The 8,806-nt window shown below is 55.4% G+C and overlaps 1 long non-coding RNA gene across 3 annotated transcripts; it reads right to left on the reverse strand.

The window, feature by feature from the left end:
* Positions 1-2,616: 2,616 nt before the first annotated feature.
* Positions 2,617-7,490, reverse strand: LOC114088664 (uncharacterized). Of its 3 annotated transcripts, XR_003582022.2 has the most exons (3): positions 4,277-7,490; positions 3,800-4,039; positions 2,617-3,698 (listed from the first exon to the last, which is right to left on the reverse strand). It is a non-coding gene; the product is annotated as an uncharacterized lncRNA (long non-coding RNA). The 3 variants fall into 3 exon arrangements; XR_011707272.1 differs by having other exon boundaries at positions 2,617-4,039; positions 4,387-7,490; XR_003582021.2 differs by having other exon boundaries at positions 2,617-4,039.
* Between the last annotated feature and the right edge of the window lie 1,316 nt (positions 7,491-8,806).

Genomic DNA, 8,806 nt, shown 5'->3' on the forward strand with positions numbered 1-8,806 from the left:
CCCCTTTAGTCCTGTGCTCGTCAAGACACTCAGCTCCAAGAGACTTCTGTCCACTAACAAAGACAAGAGCTGCCATCTTCAAGACACTAAATTGTCCATTTAAAGATTGGACAAGTGAACACCAGGCCTGGAAACCTGCCCCAGAGGGACAGCCAGGTCCTGGTTATCTACGCAGTTACCTCCGTGCCTTAAGCTGAGCTCAGGGTTCACCAGAAAGCTCCCAACACCTCAGAAATCCCTTTCTTCTCCAATCATGAACCACCCACCACCAAACAGGAATGCCATAAGAGAGAAGGAACCCATTCCGATGACTTAGCCATCCCGTCTGCAAGGCCAGCTCTCCGGCCCCCTGCCTGCACCATGTAAGAGGGACCTGTGCAGACTAGGCCTAGGGACACTCAGGGGATTCTGTCTGGCAGTTAGGACCTCGGATAAAACCCTGTGGCCTCACTGGGTGGGCACACCCACGCTGCTCTGACACTGTCAGAGGGCCGAGGCTCTGCACAGCCACCCTCAGACCACATCTCCTGAGCAGGGTGTGGACACGGCCTGCTTCCTGGCCAAGTGAGCAGGAGTGCTGGGGTGACTGGCTGCTCACGGGGTGCACCCCCTGGACCCTGCCCACCAGGCCAGCTCCACGCCAGGGACCAGCCAGCTCATACTTCCCTGCTTGCAGAGGAGGAAAACGCTTTTCTGACTGATGACAAAAGGTCCCCTGAAAACGCCCTGCCCTGTGTTCACATGTAAAGAGCACCTAACAGAGAGGGGCCAGCCAGGTGGGGCCAGAGCTCCAGGTGGGCCTGGCCCCTCTGCCCCCACTGCCCACAGGCCCCACCTTCAGGCTGTTCCTCAAAACACAGAAGGTGGGGCTTTTCCTAATTTTGCAGTAATACTTTTTTTAAAAAATTGTAAATTCATAAAAATGCAGGAAGAAAATAAAATTTTAAAACACCTATAATTCTACTCTTTCCATAGTAGCCACAGTTTTTGGTATATCATTCTAAATTTTTTTCATGGCCATATCTACCTTTTTTGAAACAAAAATGTGATTATGCTGTACATTCTATTTTATAACCTGCTTTTTTACACTTGTCAACATAATTTAAACAATTTTTGGTTTTTTAAAAATATTTATTTTTTAGTTGTAGTTGGACACAATAGCTTTATTTTGCTTATTTATTTAATTTATATATATATATATGTATTTAGTTTTAGGTGGACACAATATCTTTATTTTATTTTTGTGTAGTGCTGAGGATCGAACCTAGGGCCTCATATGAGCTAGGCAAGCGCTCTACGGCTGAGTCACAATCCCAGCCCCAATTTTCGATTTTTTAGTATGCTCATCTGATGCTGTTTAAAGGATGCGGAGTTGTAACATTCTGGCCCAACCAGGAGACCTCATGGTGCACTTTGATAAGCAAGGCTGCCAGGGACAGCCTCACCCAGCTAAGTCTTTGCCCACACCCATGACTGTACCCTTAGAATACATAAGGAGGTGTAAATGTGGGCAGCACTGGTGGAGTTAAACCCGTGTGCACAGTTTCTCCATGTAGAGCAGGGAGTGGTTTTATAGCAAAAAAAAAAAAAAACAAGCTCCCTGAGTTGGCACCTCGCCACGCACGGTTCAGGGCACATTCGGCACCTGAGCCCATGATCGCCCTCTGCCCTCCTCGGGCCTCATTCTTCAGTGTGTGGCTCACACTTTTGAAGCTTTCCAACACAGTCTCTGTAAGAATCACCATCAATGACGCTGTCCTGGGGCCCCCGCCTGCTCACAGCCTCTCTCCAGGGCCTGGAGGAGAGGGACACGGCTCCTGGGCAGCAGGAGACACTTAGGCTAGCTGTCACCAGCCTGCCTAGGGCCACCTTCCCCTATATGCTGGGGAGTCCACTTCTGCAACCTGCCCCTCTGTCCCCAGGGGGAGAGGGTAGGACCTGAGCAGGAAGGGTGGACTCCTGAGCCTTACACAGCCCAGGTGACCAAAACTCAGATTCAGTGCTACAAGGCTACCCTGCCCCCTGGGGCTCTCCTTTTGCAGAAGACAACCTGAGAACCAGGCAATCTACCTCTCCCTACCCATCTACCTACCTACCTACCTACCTACCTACCTACCTACCTGTGTCTCTATCTGTAGGCCTCTACCTGTATCTCTACCTCTCTCCTCCTTCTCCCTCAGCAATCAATGGCTTGATCACAAAGCCCTGAGGACTTTGTGGTCAGAATACATACTGGCAGGTGGCGTGGTTATTGGGCATATAGAATGCTTGGCACAGCCCCTGGGAAGAGCATCCCTACAGTTCCACACCACATCACACATGCACACCAACATGCCACAACTGCCTCTGGCCACCACCCTCCCCTGGTCTTGCTCTACATGAGTCCTGGATTGGAGAGAAGCTGTGGAAGGGTCTTTTAAACTATCAGTCTGAGTGCTTCACCCTACTGCTTAAACCCTTTGTGGCTTCCCATCATCCCCAACACCAGTCCCCATGTATTCAGCCCCTCACAATGCTCTCTCCATCAGGGGCAATTCTCTCTACTTCTCTCACCTCTCCACACTTCTATTGTATTAGTGTCTTCTTCATTGCTATAACAAAACACCTGAGGCTGTGTACTTTGTACAGAAAAGAAGTTTATTCAGTTCACAGTTCTCAAAGTCCAAGAACATGACACCAGCCTCTGCTCAGCTCAGGTGAAGGACTTCAGACGACACCACAAATGGCAGATGGCATTGTGTTACGAGCACACACACAAAACACACACACACACACACGGGAATCACATGACAGGAAGCAAGACAGAACAAGCTAAGATAATCAAACTCATTTTAACACGTTCTTGCAGGAACCAATTCAACACCAGAAGCCCTGCATTAATCCCTCCACAAGGGTGCAGCCCATGATTTAATCACCTCCCACCAGGCGATTCCTCTTAAAGAGTCACCCCTTCTGAACATCTCCCACAGTGGGGAGCAAGCTTCCCACACCTGAACCTCTGGGGACAGTCCCAAACCACAGCGGCCACCTGCACACACCTGCCCCAGACAGCACTGCTCACCACCACAGTGGCAGTGCCACACATGGACATTCAGACTGGGTTTCAATCAGCGCAATGTCGTCTTGTGTTCTTCAGCTGCCCCGGCCACACATCTCATGTGGCCGTGACCTTGGACAGCTTGGACGGCAGAGACGAGGACCTTCCCCAGACACCCCCACTGGATGGCAATCCGAAGCCTGGAGAACCTTGCCCAAGCTCTCCAGAACCACAGCCTTTCTCCCGAGTTCTTCCCCATCGTAACCACTAGGACACTGATGAATCGGTTCCTGAGACGACCCCCAAACCAACAGTGAGCACCACTGTCCCTTAAGTTATTGGATTACTTGTGTTTCTTGGAGAATCGACTCCTGGTGGACTAAGCTGATTACCCTCAGCCTTCTGCGAGGCAAATCCTAATCTCCTAGAAGCCCCTCTCTACCTGCCTAAGGCCCCCGAGTCTGTCCTCAGAGGTGTCCCTCTCAGCCGGGGGTCCTTCACCTTCTGACAGCTCCTGCGGCCCCAGGGTGCAGCCTCTTCCCTTGAACACTCTGTACCGCAGCTGGAGCAGCAGGGACAGCAGAGGTCACCTTCTGTCACCACCGTCGAAGCCAGTCCCAGGGGCCACACGTGGTCACCTGGCTTGCAATCTGGGAGGGGGCTAATGCAGAACGCAGCCCAGTGGCAGCGGGGAGTGTGTGCAGGGGGGCCTCTCAGCTAAGACACGGAAGATGCACCCGCATGGAGAGAAGAAGCACTCACCTGGGAGAGAGGCAGCCATGCTGCAGGTGGGACCTCACCCGGCCGAGAGCTCTGGGAGACAACCTGTGCGGGAGCCCGGGGTGGGGCTGGGACCTGGAGCTGGGGGGGGGTGGGGAAGAAGGAAGAGGGAAGGTCCGAGGGAAGCCAGGCCCAGCAGCCAGCCCTGTAGCCCCAGCTACTCCGGAGGCTGAGGCAGGAGGATTGCAAGTTCCAGGCCAGCATCAGCAAATTAGCAAAACCCTGTCTCAAAAAAAAAAAAAAAATGAATAGCTGAGAATGTAGTTCAGTGGTAGATCACCCCTGGGTTCAATCCCCCGTCCAGGAAAGGGGGGGGCAGCGTCTCACGGTTCCCCTGGGGGAACCCATGGCGGAGGAAGCCCAACCCAGGAAAGCAGCCGAGAACCCTGCAGTGACGCGCCTTGTCACGAGCAGGGGGCCGTCCCGGCAGGCTGCTCTGCAGTCGACAGAGCCACTAACCTCACTGAGAGCAGAGGACCTCCACAGGCCAAAGGGAAAGGAAGATGAAGCTAACTGTCTCCATAAAAGCAAAGATGGGAGCCCAGACTTTCCATGGGCCATTGGCTAACCGGAGGACAGGGCAGACATCTAGGAGATCCGCAGGTGGCAGTTGTCTGTCTGCATGGCCCCTGGAGACCCTGGGCACCTAGTGATCACGATGAGAGGGGCTCCCGTCTGCAGGACTGTAGTATGTCCACTTTGTGGGCATCTGGGAGGTCCTCGAAGACCAAATCAAATGCCTGCTTGGTAGGGCAGAGAAGGAGGCGGACTTGAGAATAGGACCTGCGGCTGCACCGCGAGTTTCTCAGTGGAGCCAGGTGCTTCCCGGGGCTGCCCGCTGCAGAGCCGCAGACAAGGGGCCGCTCTGGGAGGCCACCGTGCTCTGGTGCTTTGGTACCTGGACCAAGGGACAGGAGGGGCAGACAGAGTGGAGGTGACACTGCTAAGACAAGACAAGAGCAGTTGCCCTTTCCTGACTGAGTCCCCTTTCCCAACAGTTGCCCCTCCTGGGACGCATCCTGTGCCTCCCCAGGTAGGACATGACTGTCCATTTGAAGTGTCGTGTGAACCTCACCACTTCCCATGCTCCCGGGCACGGCACTTGCCATCCTGGCCCCGCTGCCCAGGGCTGCCTGAGAGAGGGGCTCCGTGTCTGTGTGACATGAGGGCATTTCAGTGGCACAGGTCTCCTGCCCCACAGCTCGGGCCCCAGTGCCCCAAGAATACTTTGGACAGGGGCGTAAAACACCTCCGCCACTCACGCCTAGCCCTGAAAGGACACGCGCGCCCTGAGCCCGTGTGCTCTCCAGGCTCCTTCCCCGAGTGGACAAGGAGCAGCATTTGCTTTTGAGCCACCAGACAAAAGCTTCATGTGGTGCTAGAAGGAGCAGGCAGGGCAAAACTCCAAATGAGGGTGTCCTTGGGGACCCAGAGGGGTCATTTTCAGGTCTTAGGAAACACATATGATGCGAGTAGTGCTGGGCCGGGGAGGGGCGCGTTCACGTGGCCTCCCTACAAGAGCGGGGAAGGCACTCCCATCCCATCTCACTGGCACGGTGATAGGAAGCAATGACATAAGGAAACATGGACCCTCGGGACCTTGCAGGGCACACAGCCACGACCTGGCTCAGAGCCCCACACCTGCTTGTCTTGATTCCACCCCAAGACCCTTCACAGGAAGGTGAGCAGTCCGGTGAAGAGCTGCAGGTCAGTGGGGCTGGGAAGCCACCAGCTGTCCTTGCTGGTGAGTGTTTCTCACTCCACCAGCTGGCCCCCAGGGGACAGCCTCACAGCCCAGTAGACACTGATGGGAGGAGCCTCTCTTCCCTCTGCAAAGAAAATGAAATGGTAGAAGCCATTCTGAGGAGCCCACCCCTCCCGACCTCCAGCATCACACAGGTGCCAGGTGCAAAAGATCATCATGCACAGCGAGGTCACACCCAGCACCATCTCCACCTCCAAGGTCCCCAGAGGGTGACGCCCCTGGCTGTAGCTCACCCAGCTCCAAGTTTCTTTTGACCTTCACACTCCCATCCTATACCCCTGACGTCCTGATAAACCAGAGGAGCGTCCCAGCAACGGTCAAGCAGGAATCCTTCTTCGTACCACATAGGAAGACACGCCGGAAACGTCTTCTAAAATGAAAGGGCTCTGGGAAGAGCGATTCCCGGTCTCAGACTGCAGAGTCAGAGCCGGGGTTACATTTGGGTTAGGTTTAAGGATAATCCACATGGGAGGATTTTTATAATTCCTTAATCTGGGATAAACTGATAAAATGGAAATTTTCTAGAAGTAAAGATCATGTTCCTTTATCCTAAGGGGACAGGAAACAGTGGAAGCTTTAAGCCAGGGGCAAATGTGAGAAGGCAGGGCAGGAAGGAAGGTGGGCAGGGCGGGCCTCGGAGTTATTCCAGAGCCACCCCAGTGCCCAGGGGCGTCCCAGCTCAGACTGCAGAGAGGCTCACAGCCCAGGCCCCCCCTCTGGGCTTGCACTCTGGCTGGGGAAACAGAAAGCCAATAAAGGAGGAAGCCTCAGAGCCCGGCCAGGCGGGGGCGCGGGAGGCACGCAAGTCCTTCCTGTCTTCCGAATCATTTGAACTTTAATTGGTGTTTCTCCAAGAGTTGGGTCCACCAGCAGGGGATGGAGGGGGACTTCCAGGTGGCAGCAGAGGTGACAATCTCATAGGCACCCTCCTCGGGAGAGCAGGAGAACTGTCACCTCCAGATCTGCAGAGCAGATCACAGCAAGCCCCAAAGTCTGGAACTCGCCTCTCCAGGTGCTGCCACTCAGCCCGACCTGCACACCAGCTCCCCGGAAACCAAGAGCCCGTGGCCACTGTCCCATTGGGCTTCTGGCTCCTGTGTGGCAGTGCTCAGCCCTTAACTGAGAGGACAGTCACCTATTCACGCGGAAGAGGTCTGCTCAACACCAGGGACTCCAGGCGCTAAGGCCGAGGGCCAGGAGAAGAAGACCCGTGGCAAAGCCGATCCAGAGCTCTGCTCACTGGGGGCCACTGGAGGACACGGCTGGAAACACCAGGTAGCCAGACAGGAGAGTAGTGGGCCACCGAAGCCCCAACTCCCTGTCAGGAGTCCTCAGAAGGCTCCAAAGAGAGGTGACCTAGGACCTGGGATTTTGAAGAATGAATGTGTTTTTCAGGCTGAGAAGAGGTGGAGAGGCATTCCAGGCTGGGAGGACAAGAGACGCACCATCACAGAGGGGGGACCAGCCCAGAATGTCCGAGGATGGCTGCCCAGTTGTTCAGAGTGGCTGGAGCCCGGGTATGTGGCAGGAGGGGCAGAGCTGTCTGGGGAGGGATGTGGGGACTGGATGATGAGACCCTTGCCAGCTGAAGCAGGGACCCTGGCCTTCCTCGGCGGCCATGTGGGGTAGGGACATCACCAGGTTTACACAGATTTCTGGGTATCAGGGTGCAGCTGGCACTGACAGGTGACGGGCACCATGGCAGGGACGTCCACAGGAGGCCACTGCCCAGGCCCAGGACAAGATGGCGAGATCAGAAGCGAGGCAGGCAGTGGGCTGGGAGGAGAGTTGGGGACGTGGACTGGAGAGGCAATGGGGAACTCAGGTGGGTCCCCGAGGAGAAATGTGTTCGCTTTCTATAGCTGTGACAACATTACCACAAAATCAGCAGCTTAAAGAAGGACATTTATGATAGCACCCACCTCTGTGGGTCCAGAGTCCCAGCGAAGCCCCACAGGATGTCTGCCTGGGTCTCTCAAGCTCGCAGGAGAGGCAGCAACAGGAATGGGTCTCAGCCGCTGGCCTGACAGGGCAAGGACCCTTCCCCTCTCTGCTGGTTGTTGTAGAACTTGGTTTCCGCTGGCGGCTGGCGGCTGGCTGGAGGCCACCCTCCAAGTGGATCCCAACACGACCACCTGCTTTCTCACAGAAAGATGGCTGCTGGGGAGGGAGTGAGAAGGACCACACACAGACAGGGTCTTCTCGGGTTGAAGAAGTGTCCTGAACTTATGCTGCGGTGTTGGTTTCACGATTCTGTAAAGTTGCTAAAGATCGCTGGCTTAAAATAGGCCCGTGTCACAGCAGGCCAGAGGCACCTGGATGCAGCTGTCAGTCTGGAAGCCACAGATGCAGGACGACACTGCCTGAAACAGGGTCAGTGGGCACAAGGCAGCTGCACAAAGGGAGGGGACACTTGCTCACGGCACTGTAATCCACCTTCCTCTGCAGAAGCACCTCAGACCCAGAGAGCAGGGCTGACGGCCACCCCGGAAGGTACTGGGCAAGAGTGTGTGGGCCCCGTGTCCAGGAAGAGATGCGTGGACAGAGTGTCTCCCAAAGAGATGCAGTGCGCCCCTCCCCTTCGCTCACCCAGTAAACGCACTGGGAACCTGCAGGCGCCAGCTGGGTCCTTGGCCCCAGCTTGCTGACGGGCCAGCGTGGAGGCACAGATGCCCTATGAGGACCCAGCTGCCTCAGTGGGAATGTGTCCAGGGTGTCAGCAACAGCCTGGACCACCCCAATCAACAGGAAAGTTTGTTCCCTCCCTGGCTCTAGCCTGTGACTTTCGGCAGCCATGACCGTCTCCTGTGGAAGCTGTGGGGGACTCCAGGTGGCGCACATGTTGAGCCCAGCTTGTCCCTAATTGGTTAAGCCCAGGAGGCAGCCACTCATTCGCCCTCTCTGCAGTCTCCCTGTGGGGCCAGCGCCACATCTCGCTGCTAAATGTAACCAGGAGAATCAGGTACTCGGGGACTCAAGATGAGAGGTTTGGTCCCTCTCCCAAAGCCAAAGGAAAAGCCGGTGGCCAGAGAGAAGGAGGTGAAGAATTTGTGGCAGAATGACAGCGCCTGGCATTCCCGTGGTTCGTGCTGCGTGCCAGCAGGACCTCGCGCGTGTTTACAGAGCATGTCATTGCCTTTGCTGCTCATCCCAACCCTAGAAAAGAGGCACGACCCCATCTCCCAGATGAGAAAACTGAAGCTCGGGGTCAAGCCCTCTTTCCC

The sequence above is a fragment of the Marmota flaviventris genome, chromosome 4, assembly GCF_047511675.1.
Source record: "Marmota flaviventris isolate mMarFla1 chromosome 4, mMarFla1.hap1, whole genome shotgun sequence".
NCBI classification, from domain to species: Eukaryota; Metazoa; Chordata; class Mammalia; order Rodentia; family Sciuridae; genus Marmota; species Marmota flaviventris.